Consider the following 21,011-nt stretch of genomic DNA (forward strand, 5'->3'; position numbering starts at 1 on the left):
TATTTATTAACAGTTTCTTATATAGCGCACACATATTCTGTAGCGCTGTACAGAGAATATTTGACCATTCAAATCAGTCCCTGCCCCATTGGAGCTTACAATCTATATTCCCTACCACATGTACACGCACACACAGACATTCTAGGGTTAATTTTGTTAGGAGCGAAATAACCTACCAGTATATTTTTGGATTGTGGGAGGAAACCGGAGTACCCGGAGGAAACCCTTGCAAGTATGGGAAGAATATACAAACTCCAATCTCCGTCTCCTCCCCCTAGTCATCAGTGTGCCCCCCCCCCCTAACCTCCAGCTGCAGTGTGTATATCTCCATGCCCCCCTCCCCCAGTCACAGCATGTATACCCCTTTCCTGCCACAGTGTGCATGTCTGGGGCATGTGGTATGGTACACTACAATTAAAGACAAGCCCCTTTTTCAGTGACCACACCCACTTTTCAGGAGCACACGTGCCTTCAGCACATGCATCACTAAATCCTTTATTTTTCCATACCCCCACTTTAAAATTTGCACTTCGAGCAGTGGTTGGAACTATAGTTAGGTCATTGTTCCACAGGGAAATACTGATCTGAGAGCACAACAGTCTGCTGGTGGAACACAACAATGCTGTAATGATCTCTGGGCGAGTGGTGCACTGCACTGAGCGCAGATGCATCGTGGGTGCACCATCACCTGCCCCACTGCTTGCGATTGCGGCTTTCAGGGTGCATGGAACGGCAGTCTGCAAGCCAGTAGAGCATACCACAGCAGCCCAGTGTGGTTTCGGTTGCTGGTGGCCCGCCCCCCTGTGCATGACATCACACGCAAATGAGGCGGGGTCAACACAGGGCGCCGTGAACACTAGTTACAGCATTCGATCACATACACAAAAGAAGTATTTGATGCTATCTACAGCATAACTTGATTGTCTAGCACTCGCTAGGATGAGATACCATTTATCACATCTTAAAGGAAATAGTAATGTAATCATTTCAATTAAATCACAATAAGCAAAAATAAATGTACACACTGCCCATTATTCAATCCCATGAATTGATATGAACTTGGAGTGGCTCCGTCATCCTAGAAAGCTATTATGTTTTGACAGTTTAATATACTGTAGCCATCAAACCCAATTCAATATTAATTCACATTAAGGAAAACATTTCTGCTTAAGTTATGTGAGTCTCGGCGTGACAACTTCTCCATTCATTAATCTAAGATGGCTCGCCACTCATCGAGCCCATTCTGTGCTGTGCGCAGACATTAAACCTGATATATGTGTTGATTCGCCGGTATGCAGAATCCGTTGTTTCATTTTATAATACATCTCCGCTGCGTTGCAATAAAAGATATTAAAGGACCTCGTAAATCTCTGGCTGTAGAATGCAATGTGGCTTCAATTATCCTGTATTAAGACTGGAGCGCCACACTAGCTCTGAATCAATAGAACGGACATTTGTAAGACATCTAGTTAAAAATAGTCTACGGCAGATTCATATTTAGGGCTAAATTGTATCAAGTGAGACATGCATTGTCAGAAAGAATCATTTTATTGTGCGGGGAAAGGATCGTACAACATTTGCCTAATGATTTGCAGCAGTGCAGAAGCTGTTAAACATAGGGGAAATCGGTGGTATGAAAAGGATAACAACCACTTTAAGAATTTACGGCACTTTGTAGAGGCCTGGAGCATTCAGGCACGGAAAACATTTCCTGTAACAACTGTTTATTTCGCTCGTATATCTCGTGGCGCATAATATTAATAAAGGCGTTTGCAGGAAGCAGGGCTCCTTATAATAATGCCAATATTTATAGGCTGCTTTATAAATGATGACACTAAAAGAGGCAAAACGTCTGTTTCTTAACTACATCCTGATATAACGTTCTCCGCTCAAGACTGCAGCCATTACTACGGTGCAGTTGTGAGAAGATTTCTCTGGTGTGACCTTTACGTTGGTCTTGAATGCAAAATTGAGCAAATCTCACGATTTTTGGTTCATGGACGGGTCTTGACAATCCACAAATCTTTATAAATGTGCTAAGTGGAGGTGATCTTGCAAATTTTTGGGGTTGATTCTGGTTGGCGAAGATCGCAGCTTACCAAGCACCAGAGACGCTGCCCACCACCCGTCCAAACGTCGGCCTGCCACCACCGAATCCCTCGTTTACATGAGAGGGGATGTGTAACAAAGACATATCCCTTCGCATGTCTCCGCTGCAGGAGAAATCAGTAGATGGTCGACAACCATCTACTGATTTCTCCTGGCCTTGCAAATAGAAATCAGTGGGAGATGATTCGCAAGCGCCGGGTCAAAGACGGGGCAGGTGGCTGATGTCCTGTGATGTCATCCACCCGCCCCCTGCACACATTATGAAGCACTTCATAAGTGTCAAAGGCTTTTATTGACAACAGGGATTTTTCAGTGATTCCTCAAGGTGACCGAATATCGAATGACTGCGCATGCGCAAGGCCGTTCGGTGGAAAAAAACAGTGTCTTCTTTGATCGCTAGCCATTGGAAACTGGCCATTTTCTGATAGTGTCAGGCAAAACACAGGTGTCCCCAACTTTCTAATGTCAGCTCTGACCTTTGGAGCTGCTCCTGGCAATAGAATCTCCATTCGCCAGCTTCCATTAGCCAATGGAAGGGGCGTGCATGAGAAGCTCACGCAACCCATTCTGTCGGAGCCCTCTGCCGCCCTCAGCAGCTTCCTGCAGCCAACCACCCCAGCTGCTCCCGATCAACAACCATCTCCCTGAAGCAGAGATGGGCAGGGAAACTGCTCCTCGCTGCCGGGCTGACGGGGACGCGCATGCGTGTGATGGAGTGCCTGCTCAGGAGATCTGCCGATTCCTCAGGCTGGCTGGGAGGTGCTCCATCTGCAATAAACATCTCTCTTTGAAGTTCTTGATGACTTGATAACTGATTGATTGAGGTGCTAGATTTTGCTTGCAGCAATTGATGTCAAAATGCATACAGTACAATAGCACAAGTATTCATTGTAACACTTGAGCAGGGGCCATGTGTAGAGTAATGGCCCCTTCCCCCTTCTGTCTCCCACAGGAACAACCTTTGCCAATTCACAGAGCAGAGTACCTATCACTGCAAAAAAATCATGTACAGTACTCATGTATCAATCTGTTAAAGGTACAGGATTGGGTGCTATCTGGTTGTGTAACAATTTATGCACTTTTTCTGGGCACTACTAGGGGAGATATTTGAGCTCTCATTTGAGCTGATCCATCTCTCATTGAGCGATTCTATCACCAATTGCTGCTCCCCGCCAGCCGCATCCTCCGACGGAAGGGGGCATGAGTGCTCAAGACACAAGGAACCCAGCTATCCCGTTCCCCACCGTTTTGCTGACAAGAATGCACAATTGAGTGAGATGCTCGCACGTGCCAGTCTGCCGCTGATGGTGGGTCCATATGTATTTTTGAAATTCTGGGGTTTATGGTAATGAGTTGTCTGTCTGCTTGATGAAGGTTTTGATGTCTTTAAAACTGATACTATGAGCCCAATTCAGTTCGGCTGGCTAGGTGACCGCCCCCCCCCCCCCCCTCCTTGCCTGTACCCTTCCTGCTCATCATTGAACGATCACCTTGGCAAATGTGAAACTCGACGAAGGCATTCGCTCTTAGGGTATAAGCATGCGCCTGATGACTATGCGCATGCCAAGACCCCCACCATTGGGGACAGGGACGAATTCAGACCTGTGCGTACTGGTCTGAATTCGGCCCCTATATACATGATATCACCTGCTAAGTTTCAAGATATCCAAACGTTGTCACTAACTCATAACTAACTAGCTCAAAGTGAAAATTAAATTATTTATTTCTACTGGTCTTGAACATGCCTTAAAATGTACAGTGAACTTTCAAGAGGTAATGTGATCCATGGGGTGTTCTTATCGCAGACGTCAAGACCAAAAAATGAAAGCTCTAGGTCTTCCATGCCTCTTCTTCCCAAACATTGTCCGATGATCTGGGAGTCTTTGAAGCACAATGTTCTTCGAAGACCTTGTATGTCCCTACCAACAACTGATCACGTTTGTTATGAGCTTACAAACTAGTTTGTTAGATACATTAGAACATTGTTTTTGGTTCTTTCTTTCCACCATTTCAGATTCTTACATGTCTAGGTTTATGAGTAGGACTTGCAGAAAATGGGGGTCTCTTGACGAGTGCTGCAAACTTGATTACATTGATCAATTCATGAAACGAAACGCCAATATTTAATTATTTATTATGGTCATTTACTAGGCTCTGTGTTTTATATTTAAGTAATGCGGTCACATAATTTATATCTGCACCCCAAAACTAGGAATGATGGGTTCAGGGTATTAATGCCCTTATTTTTTCTTGGAAAATGTTTTAAAAACTTTTTATACAATTTAATAATCAATGTTTGAACCAAAACTCCATTATTTAATGATTTATACTATTAGAATGATTGTTGGTCTCTTTATATATTTATACACACTGTATATGGATATGTTCATCTTTAATCAGAGTTTATTAACACCCCAATGAACAGAGATGATAGCTGTAGATCAGAGTTTATATCAGGTGCCTGTTCCTGATATCCTGTATGTATAATTACATGCCTTATTGGATTAGTTTTACAGATGTCAGATAAAGAAAACACTGCATTTACACTTCTTAGGTTCTTAGGTAGGAAAACCACTTTGCCATCTCCCCCAGGACCTCTGTGATCACGGAACCGTTTCTTTAATGCACTTCCCAAAAGTACAGTTACAATTTACTGACACAGTTCCGTGTAGCCTGGGATCGTCAGTGAGTACACCCATATGGCCACAATCTTCTGTTTTCTGAGCCTGAGCCTGATATTCCACAGAGAGATCATTACCAGTTACAGTTCACTTACTCAGAGTTCTACTCCAATAAGTTCTTTATGCTCTCCAGAAGCCCTTAGAAGTGTGTCCTATAAATTAGGAAGCACAGATTTTATTTTGATAATTGTATCCATGACAAGGATAATTAGCCCAGTAATTGGGAGCGTGGTGATGGAACTTACAATTGCTTGGTAAAATGATAGCCAGTCATAAAAACCGGAGATGACGTTATGCAGACAGAAACTTTTCAACTTGTAAAAAAGTATTCAGCGCCAGACCCATTTTCACGCTTCAGAGTCTCACAGCCGAGAAGTTCTAGAGAAACTTTTATTTGTTTTCTGAAAAGAAAGTTCATATAATCAACAGTAAGGAAAACCCAGAGATATGATAAAGTATTTGTCCCGCTCGGTTCATACAAACTTTTGTGTATCTGTCAGCTATTAAAGCATGTGGTCTTTTTGGATAAGTCTTCATTAATTTTAAACATTGAAATGAGGCATTATTTGTCTAATTGACCTTACCAAAATGCAATAGCACCACCTGTGGCAGGTTAGTTGGGGAGCACGGTGGCGGCTTGAGGTACTAAGGTACTTAGTACTTTTAGCTCCTGCTAAGTGCTGTGGATAATCTTCCTGTTAAAAGAAGAATTTTCTCCTTGACTTGAGTGTCTTACCAAATGGAAATAGGTTTATGGTCTGTATGTGCATCACTTATCTTCCTTTCAATATAATAATACATAATTAATTAATAATAATAACAACAATGATAATACTAATAATTACCTCTGATTGTGTTGTGCACATAGTTGCATTCACAGCTGCGATTTTGTAAGCAGCGGACTAATATGCTAATGACACAGATGCCCAGCACACTGGAGACAAAACATCAAAACATCAAGAATATCTGGTGGACAATGGCCACAGAATTGGATCTTTAAGTAACCCTATGCTATCTCAGAATGAGCATCTCAAGGTGATTTTGAATTTGCAGTGGCTGACTATGTCATGCCTATAGAAAAGTCTCAACACTTACTAAAGCTTTTAAAAACTAAAAGAGGTGATGTTGCCCATAACCATTTTTGAGTACATTTTTGCCCACGCCGGGGGGGGGGGGGGGGGAGGGGGAATCGTCATTGATGAAAGCTGCCACAATACAGGTGAAAATAGACACAAATGTGATAAAACCGGATTAATTTGTGGCAATTTCAAGGACATACAGTATGTGGCATTTGCTAATGATGGATTTTTCACCCAGGAAAAAATAAGTATAGGGATTGAACAGGGTGTGTCGAATTCAACCTAAAGACTGGCAAAAAATGCAGATTTTCCACCTGGTGGAAAATTTGTCCTGAATTGAATATCCCCTTAGGTAAGTCAAATCTGAATTGTTGGAAACATCTGCTAATTGTAGAATTTGTGGCCAATTCTGACAATTTAGCCGTTATGCCACTCAACAGTTGGAACATTGAATACCAACTGTCGAGTTACAGTCAGAATTGGTCGAAAAATCCATGAATCCAACTGTCGGGAACGTCCCAACAGTTGGATTTGGAATTTAATACTCCCTTTAGTGTGTACATTGTCACTAATGTATTACTGTGGCATAATGGCAAGGGTGGCTTACGGGTGTTCTTGAGATGCAGGCTGCCTCTCCAATCTGCTGTGAGCACAGTGCCATCTCCTACACTGTTTTAGGAGCCACCTCTCAGTGCATGACACCTGAATGCAGCTTGCACCCCCCACACTCCGTTTGTGACTCCACAGACATGGATGTTAGCACTATCACTGGGATGATGCAGTAAGATCAAAAGTCATAATGTAGACTCTATGTCAACATCATCAACAGGCAAAACCTTGACATCCACAGACAGTCAACATAGTCACAATGTCGATCTTTGAAATGTCAACATGTGAATTGGTGAGATCTCAAGAATGTCCTCATTATGATGGTTAGGACCAAATGGGTGGTGATGGTTATACTCTGGGTGCATATATATGTGATTGGACCCTCAAGGGAGGGTTGGGTATAGGAATTTGTGTTAGCAATAGGGGAACTGTACTCAATAGAACACTGAACTCTGCCTAAACTGTTTCTCTCATGTGGCTGCTGGGACCGGGAAGCTTCTTCTATTGAGGCTGCTGAGACTAGGACCTTGGTTTTTTTTTTTGGGGGGGGGGGAGTTAGATTGTTTTTGTGTGTTTTGTTTCTCTCAGTTTTGATTCTGTTATATGGAATGTAAAGGCTTAAAATGACAGGATTTTTTTTTCAAGATGGAGAAATATATATTTGATTACAAGTGTTAGAAAATGCAGCAGGCAAAGAAACCACTATGTAATCATAGTCAGCATCTAATGATAGGGTCTCGGCAAGGGAAAAAGACACAGCCTCAGCTGCAGAAAGGTTCAGTGCTGGAGAGAAGTGTCACTGACAGCTCTTTTGTAGTTAGGTCCAGTGAAATCCTTATAAATAAAGCTGGAGAGAAAATACTGAAAAAATAACGTGAATCGTTAACCATCTAGGCACCGTTCTAATAGTTGCCCGTTTGTGTGAATGTGTTTATGCATGTAGGGCTTTCAAAAACAACAATGAAAACAATGCTTGTGTAGTGGGTGAATTTAGTATATTTGTGCAAATCAGCAGCAATCTGACTTTTTTACATTACATTGTTCACATCAACTGTATTTATTGAAATCAGTGGATTTAAAAAAAAATACAGAATATAACGACTTGATAAGAAACATATTTAATTGGTCCATTTACGATTCAAAAAATGGCCAGTTCTACATCAAACTTTGACTGAACCCCAAACATAATATATGGTAATCGGCAAATCCGGTCTCATTGGCAAGTTCTTGTGTACAAGCTCCTAATATATTCTCTACTATCCCTGCAATATTCTGTATTGTCTGTGTACCATCTAATATATGCCTGAAGAGTGTGGTATATTAGGTTGACGATTAGGTCTTACAGTATAACTATACAATGTTAATTAAAGGAACAATATTAAAAAAAAAAAAACAACAATACAAAAAGTTATAAAATATGACTGGTGTTCCCAAGGTGGACGGTCGACATATACTGAAAGTGATTTGTCTAATGGGGATTTTTTAAAAAAAATCTTACATTTCAGGATATTACATTTTCTTGATTTTTAAAGTCTGCAATCATTTAAAGGGCAAAACCAATCTAAAAATGAAGCTGGCAATTGTACATCTTGCCTTAGGCGAAGAGGAAGATGATTAGGTGCATGATAACTCTCTTGGGGCTGAAGCTGCTTGTGCTGACAAATCAGAAGAGACAGCTTTTACTATCGCAAGAATGAGACAGAGGGAAAAAGAAACAGAGGGGGGGGGGAAAGTACAAGGCGCGCCTCAAAGAACTGTTCCAAAATGCCCACTAGGCAAAAGGAAGTCTTCACCATCTTGGGGATTTATGGACTCAGTAGAACTAATAAGGAAAGTAACCAGTTAAAGCTGTCCTCTCTTTACATGACAATAAATTTACCAGTTGAATGAGTGGTGGTCGAATCAAAATACATAGAGCGAATTGTCAGGTAGGTGGGTTTGCAACTGTGCGTTGAGGGCATTGGGGTGAGTACTGTACAGTTCCTGTGAAATTTTCATAGGATGGAGTAAATGCTGAATAGGGGGCAAAACTTCAACTTACTGCCTGCTCCCCAACCCCACACTGCCACACTGCCAGTCTGCCACCAATACCCACTTTGTAGCCCCTCAAGAGAAAGTGTGGAGGTGTCATCTTAGAAGTTCCCCAGCCACCACCTGCATTAAGTGCACTGTGCCAGAAAAGGAAGCCACTGGGAACTGTATAGGGGGTTATAATGCAGTCTGGGTATTAGGAGGAATGGGCCACAGGTAGAACCATGGAGAACCATGGAGCCACCAGGCCCTGAGGAAGGGGGAGGTGGCTGCAGATTGTCATTGGCACTAACGCCACCTGCATCATCTATTGATGTGTGTGGTAAGGTGGCGGTACTATGCAGGGACATGGTGGAGGTGGAACTAGTTCCACCTGCCATTACAGGTGGTGGAACTCAGCTCCACCCCCAGTTCCACCCCATTCTTCTCCACTTTATCCCTTGCTTCCACTCCAGGGACATTGCCTGGCTGTGTTGAAGGTGCCAACACTAGTGTCAGCCAATCGCAGGTCATCAGACAGAACCAAGTAGGGTTCAATGAAACCAGAGATTGGTTGTGAGAATTAGGATTTCCAGAGTGCTGCGTCCCACATGTAACAGCTGCTATGATAAGTACAGCGCTGTAAAAACTCTGATTTAACTGAATAATAATTTAATAGCATTGTGTACACGGGTTTGCCAAAACACTTATTTAGTTGCTGATTTCTTGGTGGGCTCCTTTACCTTGCGGGCCCCTGACACTTACCAATATAGGCCCCTGTATTTACGCCACTGCTGGTATTACATTTACGTTGGAACTCTCAGAGAAATTCTGATGCAAACGGCAATGGATTAAGTAGCAGAATATTGGATAATGCTCTAGGTTATCTTGTCTGTGTTTTTATTATTATTGTATGATAATTCCATATTTTTTCTCACACAGAACTCTCAATGGGTTTAGTAATTGGTAGTTTCTCATGCATGTTTTAAAAAGTCTTCAAAAAGATTTCTTAACAAATGTCATCTCTAGTAAGGAAGATTGTTTTATCTGAATTTCCTTCCATAGCAGTTTTCCCTTGTTGGCCAATTAATTACAAGGTAAAGAAAAGCCTTTAATAAATTATATATATATATATATATATATATATATATATATATATATATATATATATATATATATATATATATATATATATATATATATATATATATATATATATGTCTGTGTATTTTTTCTGCATATACGTGTACTAGCTGTAATAATGCATGTTACTTTACATACATTATTAGACATATGAGGGTCGTTTGATAGGTGAAATTAATTTCCGCTAGATGGCACCACAAATCCGTTTGGTGACATGACACCTAGACAATTCCACTGGTATAGCCCCGCCCCTCTATCCCCTCTCTTCTCACCAAATAGCAGCCACAAGTGAAGCGTTGTCCCTTGCAGTCAATGTTTAAAGCACGCGGATTAGCCATTGAAACAAACATATATTCTTGCCAAAATTACACAAATTGGGCTTTAAATCGATTCCCCTTCTACCATATTTACATATTTATTTATTTATTTATTTATTAACAGTTTCTTATATATAGCGCAGCAAGTTGCGATGTGCTTTACGTTTGGAAACAGTGATACAACAGAGTGGGTAGTTACAGAAAGTTAAAGGTAGGAGGGCCCTGCTCGCACGTTTACAATCTATAGATTTATAATCCATATTTCCCAGAATTGTCTCTGAGCCATTTCTTCCTGTTTGCAGATGTGAAACTCTGGCTCGTGGTAAGAAATTCCCATTGGATGAGGAAGTCATCCCCGCCGTCATTGAGTATGTAGCTGACTTTGAAACACAACGGTATTAAAAAAGATGGAGACTCCCCCTCAAGGGAGCCTATAGTCTATGGGGAACCATTTGCTAAAGCTTCTTAAAAGAAAAAGATATGATGTCGCCCATATCAACCAACCAGATTCTGTTGATGGTCTCTTAGAATTTTATATAGAAATGATAGAATCTCATTGGTTGCTATGGGCAACCTCATCTATTTTAATTTTTAGAAACTTTAGTAAATTAACCACTATGTCAGTAAATAAACACAATAAATTTCCTATATATATATATATATATATATATATATATTTAAAGCGCACTTGTCAAACAACCCTCATACAGTAGTGGAGAGAATAAAAAACAGACAACAGTTTAAAAAACAAACAAAAAAAAAAACATTAAATAATTGTATTAAAGACACATGTGTCATCTTCAATACTTGCAGAGAAAATCTGATTTGCTTCTGAAAGTTGGTGTTATATATTATAAATTAAGGATGTTACATATGCTGCTGAATATGACAGTACTGTGCCATGAGCACATCTAGATGCAAATGAAATAAAATGTTTTTTATATTATTATTGTATAAGAAAACTGTTGGAGAAATTTCTATTCTAGCAGAACTTACTGTGTAACCTTTCCAGCGAGATCACCAGAACTAACATCTTATTCTAAATACACAGGAAATTCATTTTTGATCTGTAATTTTCCATAGTTGCAAACAAAATGAGTACAATCCTCTGTCAGAACCCAGAAATCGTTTTCACCTTGTTTACGCAAAATATACACAAACTATATGCAAATTGAGTTTTCTTGGAAGATATCACAGCTAGTACCGTGTAAAGGAGCAGACCGGCAACTCGCTCGGTTTCAAAATATAAATTATCGTACACAATATAAATAATAACATAATAAATAAATAAATAATTAAATACAAAAGCATAACAGAACCAGTGCTGCACATTCTAAGCACATGTTCTCCCACCTTATGGCAAGGCTCCTGTCTCTTATTCATGGCAGCTGCTCTCTGGACTTAGATCCACACACACACACAGCAAACTTGGTAGAAGAAGCTGTGATCATAGCTTTCTCAAGCACTTCAGGTAAGCTAATTTATCCTAAACTTGTAACAGCTGCCCATCAATCGGGTTTAAATATTTAAATTAATTGTATTTTTTTTATTTATCAGAAATGGTCTACAGTGAATGTTGAACAATTTTAATGCTCTTATTTTAAACTGGCTCACCATAGGATCTGCTACTAGCGCTAGAGCTGTTGAGCCTGACTAGACATTGCACCTAAAATGATTGAGAGACTGGTTGTTAGAGTAGTCATTCAGCGCCAGCTCTCGCCAGATCACCTTGATAAAGATAGAGCACCTCTTGTTGTTGCAGGTCCATAGCCAGGACCCAATATTAGACGAAATGGGGGCGTGCGCCCAAGATGCTTGTGCGTCCTGTTCAGCTGGCGAGAGCTGGCGGAGAGGAGCTCCATCTGATGGGGACGCACGTGCATGCAGAGGAGGCAGCAAAGGGGGTCTTGAAGAAGGTTCAAGGAAGGACCGAAACGTTGACCTGTACCCACTGTCACACAATGGTGTTATTATCAGTATGTGATTAAAATTGCTTCTACAAGCAATTTTTCTATATATATATATATATATATATATATATATATATATATATATATATATATATATATATGCTAGGTAATTCATCGAGCCCTACGGGCGCTCTTCACACCGGCAGAAGGGGCTGCGCCCCCATAATTTGTGAACGTTTGTATTGTGTGAAATATGGTTAGAATTGTATGAAAGATGCCTGTATTGTAGCTTAAGTTATAGGTGAAATGTGTTAAATAGAGAGCATATGATGTGGAAGGGGGTGTGTATTGTTTTGTTTAATTAAAAAGCGGTTACAGAGTAAGATGTACATTGATAGTGTGGAGGGTACAGTGACATTTGTGGGTGTGGGGGGGGGATGTGCGTGCGTGTTGTTGAGGTGTGTGTGCAATAGTATAGTAGGGTGTTTTTGAGTCAGCGGCTCCCCACTGGCGGAGGTCACGACACAGGAAAACAGGAGGCTGGGTAGTGATAGGGGTGTGTGGGCATAAGGGGGACTAAAGAGGGTGGGGGAGGGTCTAGCGTGGCAGCACAGAAGTACAGGACGGTGCCCCTGATTCAGTGTCTCCTCCTACTGGGTTGGAGTTAGGGTGCATTAGAGCAGGAGGCTGGGTGGTAAAGCATGATAGGGGAATGTGGGCAACACAGGGTGAGCGGGTCCCCACTGGTGGAAGTTACGGGGCAGGAGAACAGGAGGCATGGCAGTGATAGAGGTGTGTGGGCATGAGGGGCTGTTGCTGAGTATGGATAGACATTGGTGCAGACGCCATCGATGGTTGGCATTGATGGGGATTTTGCACCCTGCCATCGATAGTAGTAACATATTACTTGGATAACCATCGATTGTTGTAGCTATCGATGGTCATCCATTATATCTGACTGAATAGGCTGTGTGTCAATCAGGACTTGGTGGCAGGACTTCCGGGTGTGGGGGGCGGAAGTCCCGCCACCAAGTTCTGATTGACACACAGCCTAAAAAAATTTGAAACTTGATCGGTTCTTCTTTGCCATCGATGTAGGGAAACCATCTGGTCCTCCCACATTGATGGCAAAAGTATTCAACTTCGGCCATAAACCATAGATTATTTGAAATCATTGATGGTCGATGGGCATCCCTAGAACTGGAGGAGGGTGAGGGACAGTATGCAGCTCCCGACAGTGGGTGAGCGTCTCCTCCCACTGGGAGGGAGTGAGCGTGCATGAGAGCAGGAGGCTGTATAATAGTGGTATGTGGGCAAGACATTGATAAAAGTTGTGGCGCTGGTGCAGGGGACCATGGGGTCACTTCTGGCAGTGGGGGAACCTGCAGCGTGGCAGCCAGGACCGGATTTCCCACCTAGGGACGGCACCTGCTTTTTGCGGTACAGGATCCCCCATTGTCATGGGGGTACGTGAAATGCGGGAGCGGGGTCGCGGGGGTCTGCTGGGGGGTGGAATTGCCAGAAGGGGGTTAGGGGGGTCTACAAAATGTGGGAGGGGGGGTGTGCAGGGATTAGCGGGAGGGGTGGGGTCTGCAAATCGTGGGAGGGGGTGGGGGGGGTTAAATCGCAGGAAGGGGGGTCCACAAATTGCAGGAGGGGGGCTGTTGGGGTCAGTGAATTGCAGGAGGGGGAGTTGTGGAGGTCCGTGAATGATGGGAGGGGCGCGGTGGGTCCGTGAATCGCGGGAGGGGGGGTTGTGGGGGGGGGCTGCGAATCGCAGGAGGGGGGTGCGGGGGGTGCTGTGAATTGCGTGGGGGGGGCGTGAATCATGGGAGGGGGGTCCACGAATCGTGGGAGGGGGTCTGCAAATTGCGGGAGGGGGCGCTGAAGGGTGGGGGATCCGTGAATCGTGGGAGGGGGGCGCGGAAGGTGCCGAGGGGGTCAGCAAATCGCGGGAGGGGGGGGCACGGTGGTCCCGCGAATCGTGGAAGGGGGTCGCGTGGGGCCCGCGAATCGCGGGAGGGGGGGTCGCGGGAATCCCTTAGAATGGCGGGAGGGGGGACGCGGGGGTACCGCGAATGGTGGTAGGGGGGTCGCGGGGGTCCTGGGTGGTGCTGGCAGAGGGGGGGGGGGGTGAAGGAGTAATGGTGGATGGTGGCTGTGGAGTAATGGTGGATGGTGGGCGTGTACTGTAGCCCCGGCTGGGCGGGGGGAGGTGATGTCAAGGGGGTGGAACGTTATACACATGAAAACTTTAAACACATAAAACACTGGTCTTTTCCCTAGGGGGGGCGGGAACGTTAGCTACACGGGATGAGTGACAGATCTGGCTTAATATATACTGTAAGATATATATATATATATATATATATATATATATATATATACAGTATATATATATATATGGAACCAAGATATTTTCAAAAGGGCCATGATTCTAAAGATAATTTAGTTTTCGTTTTCCCAGCGCTGATCCCGTGCAGTATGAAAGTATTAGGATGAAAACAGTATTACGTTAGAGGTGGCGATATAGGTTACCACCGGCCAGCCGTGCATTGTTAGTGGGGCTGCATGATTCTCAAGTCGCTGTAAAGATAATATTTGCCATGATATTTGTAAGCTGGCAGAATTGATTCGCTCACCTCTACAGACTGCACAATTGTTCTCTGCACTTGTCATTCCCTAGATAGATTTAGGAATACACAAGGAATTCAATGTGCAATCAATCAGTGTATCTTTTAAAAAAGTTACAAGCACCAATGTTTTCGGTGCACAGGATGGGAAGTCAATACCTGCGCATTGACAAAACATCCATACAGCAACTCTTCAGTCATTTATTCATAGAAGGACAAAATATGTCAGAAAAACTATACGACCTTGGTAATATACTGTATTATAACATTCAAAACTGCAGATTCTCTGGGAGAAAAGTACTGTGTAGATTAGACCCCTCCCCTCTTTGCAACCACCTCTAATGGGCCAATAGATTGATTTGTTGATGGTTGCGTTTCCAAATTGTTTTATTTCTATAGGATTGCTGATGGTTGTTTTTTATTTGAAGAAGAAAAACCCAGCATTCTGCTATTTTTGAACAACTAAGTAGCAGAATCATATTTATTTATTTATTTATTTATTTACAGTTTCTTATATAGCGCCGCATATCCCTGAATTGTACTGTAATACCTCATTAATATATGGAATTTGGGCAGCAGATGTTTCAACAGTGATAAACAAGGGTGGCATTATCGATCCTTGAAATCTACCAACAGACCATGTTTTCTAGGTCACCTGTGGATCTGTAGAATGTGTTGGTTAGGAATGAATTCAGCACATTTTTGAGCTAGGTGGTCTGGTAAATGTGCCAGTTGGTACTGACTACACCTGTGCACCAGCTAGGTGGTCTGAGAAATGTGACAGTTAGTACTGACTACACCTGTGCACCAGCTAGGTGGTCTGAGAAATGTGACAGTTAGTAATGACTGCATCTGTGCACCAGGTACAGTAGGTGGTCTGAGAAATGTGACAATTAGTACTGACTGCACCTGTGCACCAGCTAGGTGGTCTGAGAAATGTGACAGTTAGTAATGACTGCATCTGTGCTCCAGCTAGGTGGTCTGAGAAATGTGACAATTAGTACTGACTGCTCCTGTGCACCAGCTAGGTGGTCTGAGAAATGTCACAGTTAGTAATGACTGCATCTGTGCTCCAGCTAGGTGGTCTGAGAAATGTGACAATTAGTACTGACTGCTCCTGTGCACCAGCTAGGTGGTCTGAGAAATGTGACAGTGATACCGCTTTCACACTGCCAAAACGTTTAAAGAAGCTGTATTTTTAAACAGTAATTAAATGAGCATTCACATTGCAGTAGATTACCGTTTTAAGTACCGTTTAAATACCATTCACATCAGTCAACCCGTTTAATCCCCTGAACATGTTTCAAGGCAGAATGCAGGGGACAGCCTATCACAGGTCTGTAATCTGTTGTTTTTACTAAGTATCGTTTCAGTGCCATTCTCACTGCATAAAAAACGGCTCTGAAACGTGTAGGACTCTGCTTTTTAAACGTGTTGAAATACCGGTTATCTTTAACCGGTAAATCAACTCTGGCGCTTTCCCACTGCAGCCTTAAACGTTTTGAAGTGGGAAAAAACGGCAACATACCGTTTAACAAGTGCAGTGTGAAAGGGGTATTAGTAATGACTGCATCTGTGCTCCAGCTAAATGTTTTGGAAAACGTAAACTGTTAGTAGATTTTGAGGACCGGTTTGGCCAGTCCAGGTCTCTAAGCTTGCAGTGTTTCTGATGAAACTATATAACAAACATTTACAAAAAATTAACTAACAATACATTACCATTTAGTCCGGTATTTAAATAGCTCTGATACTTTTTTTCTCCCAAAATACACGGTCTAATGACCAATGGTCATCGGCTATCTCCTGTTTGCATGCAATAACACATGTAATCCTGGATAGGTAAGCCATGTGTTATTGTGGCTCTGACCGTTGCTTTTCGAGAATTATTCCGGGTATCGGGGTTGATTAAATAGATCCCAATTCAATTAATTACTGTAGCTGTAGTAAATTAAAGCAGATTTTACTGAATGTTGGCCTTAATTTAACACCCCTCTCCAATATCCAACATTCATAGGAATAATAAATCATTAATGTTACAATGTCTTCAGTACCATGAAATATGTAACATTGTATTAATTTGAAGCTAAGTAGTATTTCACAGTGTGCAGAAACAATATTAAAATTGAAGTATTAATTATTGTGCCGTAATTGCAACATTTTAATGTAGAACCCTTCCAAGACCTATTGCTCAGTACCTCTGGTCATTTATGATGCCCAAAAAAGAGTTACATTATAGTGGGGGTTATTCAGACATGGTCGTAAAGCTGCTTTTTAGCAAATGGACAAAACCATGTGCACTGCAGGTGGGGCAGATGTAACATGTGCAGAGAGAGTTAGATTTGGGCAGGGTGTGTTCAAACTGATATCTAAATTGCAATGTAAAAATTAAGCAGCCAGTATTTACCCTGCACAGAAACAAAATAACCCACCCACATCTAACTCTCTCTGCAAGTGTTACATCTGCCCCACCTGCAGTGCACATGGTTCTGTCCATTTGCTAAAAGATCAGATTGAGTATACAGAAGGTTTTCCCGGCATAATAAAACACAATTATTGCAAGATTGTTCAAACATCATAAAGGATTATAGAGTCTGCCTCTGAAAAATCATAATAATTATAATCATAATATTTTAATTAATATGGTGTCTTTGTCTGCTCTGATTCATTTAAGGCTGTTTCTTTGGTACTTGTTTCCTATCACAGCGCCCACGATATTCAGTCGTATGGCATCTTATGCATTGTATCGCATTGCATGCCATATACCCGCATGCAATGCGATTTTAAATTATATAAGCACCCTAATGGTTTTTTTCAATGTTAAATGGCCCCCCTATATGATTCTTAATTGTATATGTTAAATGCACCCACACGCCAGCCCCACTATCAACGCCAACCCGAAGCGTGGCGAGCGCAGCGAGCCCGCGACGGGCGGCGGTACGCGTCCTCTGACCTTTTCATACCCCACCTATCCACGTTGGCCTGGAGTCGATTTTTATAGTGTGGCGAGCGCAGCGAGCCACCGAGCCTGAAGCGTACGAACGCAGCGAGCCCCGCTAGGGGACGCGTATTACTTTACATGTATTCCGCGTCCCTTCGTAGGGCTCGCTTCGCTCGCCGCGCTTCAGGCTCGGTGGCTCGCTGCGCTTGTCACACTATCTAGAAACAACTCCACGCCGATGTGGATGGTGGGGGTATGAAAAGGTCGGAGGACGCATACCGCCGTCCCTCACGGGCTCACTGCGCTCGCCACGCTTTGGGTTTGCGTTGATAGTGGGGGTGGCGTGGGGGTGCTTTTAACATTGTAAGCACCCATTACTGTGCTTATACAATTAATAATCATAGTTGCCAGATCAATCCTTTAATAAGCCCAACATATACATTACACAGGTTCTTGACTACTTTTCAAACTTTTCAAATGTAATGACAGTTGGTATGAACTCTTGAACTCTGTCACCTCCCAACCATACCAGCTGTCATTACATTTAAAATGTTTGAAAAGTAGTCAAGAACCTGTGTAATGTATATGTTGGGCTTATTAAACGGATGATCTGGCAACTATTTTAATAATTTTATAGGGGGACCATTTAACATTGAAAAACCCATTAGGGTGTGTCAGCTCAGGGGTCTGCTGTGTTCCCGGCTGTGACCGTGGTGGACCAGTGGAGGGCGCTGTGTAGCGGAATACAGGTGGTTTAATGAATGACATGCACCAGAGGGTTAGCGGAGACCAGAGACAGGGGCGCAGAGTCTAACCTGCCAGCGGTGTTCACCAGGGAGTCCCGCAAGGGACTTTGGACTTAGCTGCGTCTGACAGGCAGGTTGCGGCCCCCTGCCCTGGTCCTCTGGATGCAGGCTGGGACTCGGGAGACTGGACCCTGGAACGGCCTTGGGAGACCAGGGTGACTGGAGGCAGTCTGAGAACTGCAGGAGGGACGACAGGAAGTGTCGACACGGATGGTGTACACAGGTGTGCTGACTGGATAGTCTCTGTGGAGCACAGTAGCCGATAGTCAACCCAGGTGTTGACGGGGACTGTCGACAGGATCAGGACAAGATGTAAAAAGTCTCTGATAGTGATAGCTGGCTTAAGAGCCAGGCAGGTGCTCAGCGAGACACCTGTTACTCGACTGCAGAGATGGTATAGCAGGAGTCTTCTGGAGATGTAATAATCAGGTAATCAACAGCAGCTGGAGAAACGCTGGAAGCAGGGACACAGGTAAGCCTGAATATCCTGGAGCCTTGGAACTTTCTCTGGACACAGGAGAACTCTGGAACAGGTAAAGCAATTGTTCAAGGCAAGGAGGACTCTGGGAAGCTGGCTTATATCCCCCTTGCCGAACTGTGATTGGCTGCCCTGCGCAGAACCACTCAAAGGTACACACACCTGCTAGCTGTGCAGGTGTGCATGGGTCAGAGTTCAGGGTAGTGGCTAGCGGATTGGTCAGACAGGTCAGGTGGACAGAAGTGTCATGGCGGCGTCCACGCCGTCTGGAGCCGGCATGTCAACATGTCAGCGACATGAGACATCGCCGGACACCTGAGGCGCCCAGGGTACATCACGCCACACACCAGTGCTGGCCGAGGACCTTACCCGCAATGCAGACCATCGAGAAGGTAATGCCCGCGGTCTTAACCGCTGATGTTTACTGGGGTTTGTGACAGTACCCCCCCCCTTTTAGGGTGGGCACCGAACACCCTTTTGGCTTGGATGGATTTTCTTGATGGAATTTCTCTATTAAACGAGGAGCGTGAGCATCTTTGGCATTGATCCAACTTCTCTCCTCAGGACCATATCCCTTCCAATCTATGAGGTATTGGAGATGTCCATATCTGTGACGGGAGTCAATGATTTTATTTACCTCGAACTCCACTCCACGAGTGGTCCGGACTTTGGGGAGTACTGGAGGAGATGGTTGGAAACGATTAAGCACCAGAGGACGTAGGAGAGAGATGTGGAATGAGTTGGGAATGCGCAAAGACCTGGGTAGCTTTAATTTGTATGCAACAGAATTGATTTTTTGTTTGACAAGGTATGGACCAATGAATCTGGGTGCAAACTTCATGGAAGGAACTTTTAAACGGAGGTTTCTAGTGGAAAGCCATACTTTGTCACCTGGACGGAGTTCTGGACCAGTGCGCCGTTTACGGTCTGCGAAGAATTTGTAACGTACAGAAGACTTCTTGAGATTTACATGAACCTCTTTCCAGATCTGCGAGAAGTGTTTTAAAGCTGCAGTGGCTGCGGGAACTTCTGTCACTGGTAATTCTTCAAAAGAAGGTGGCCGGGGATGCTGACCATAAACGACATAAAAGGGAGAGTGTCCTGTGGAAGAATGATACCTGAAATTATGAGCAAACTCTGCCCATGGAAGAAGTTTGGCCCAGTCATCCTGAGAAGATGAGATGTACAGACGTAAGAAGGTCTCCAAATCTTGGTTAACTCTTTCTGTCTGGCCGTTTGACTGAGGATGATAAGCCGATGAAAACTTTAATTTGATTTGAAGAGCTGCCGATAATGCTCTCCAGAAGCGAGCCACGAACTGCACTCCCCGGTCTGAGACAATCTCCGTTGGTAGGCCATGTAACTTGAAAATATGTCGTACAAAGAGTTGAGCCAAACTGGGAGCAGAGGGTAACCCGGCCAGAGGAATGAATCGAGCCATTTTGGAGAATCGGTCGATAATTACCCAAATGGTATTGAATTCTTGGGATTTTGGTAGCTCAGAGATAAAGTCCATTGAGATGTGAGTCCATGGACGTGTCGGAATGGACAGAGGATGCAGTTTACCAGCGGGAGTTTGACGTGGAATTTTATGTTGAGCACATACAGGACAGGAGGCCACAAATTCTTTAACGTCTTTTCTGATTTGCGGCCACCAGTAAGACCGTTGCAAGATTTCAAGTGTGCTTGAGACACCGGGATGCCCAGAAAATAATGACTTGTGAGCCCACGACAGTAATTTTGGGCGAAGGTCAGGGGACACAAAGGTTTTGCCAGGAGGAGGCATAGGAGTGTTTCTAGAAGAAGACACAGGAGATACCTGAGTCGGAGCAAACGCGATGGGGTCAATTATGGGATGATTCTCTTGTGTCGACTGACCCTCTTCCATTGACCGGGACAAGGCATCAGCCTTCACATTTTGAGTGCCAGGACGATACAGGATCTTGAAAGAGAACCTAGAAAAAAATAAAGACCATCGTGCTTGCCGAGGATTCATACACTGAGCTGACTGAAGATACAACAAGTTCTTGTGGTCGGTGTAGATGGTTACTGGGAATTTAGCTCCTTCCAAGAGGTACCTCCATTCCTCGAGTGCTAATTTAATGGCAAGTAACTCCTGGTCACCTATGGAGTAATTTCTTTCTGCTGGCAGAAACTTGCGAGAGAAGAATGCACAAGGATGTTGTTTCCCATCACTGGAAGTCTGGGACAATACTGCACCTACTCCAATGTTGGAGGCATCCACTTCTAAGATGAAGGGTGAATCCATGTCAGGTTGTCGCAGGATTGGAGCAGTGA

This window comes from Crinia signifera, chromosome 9, assembly GCF_055691185.1.
Source record: "Crinia signifera chromosome 9, ASM5569118v1, whole genome shotgun sequence".
NCBI lineage: Eukaryota > Metazoa > Chordata > Amphibia > Anura > Myobatrachidae > Crinia > Crinia signifera.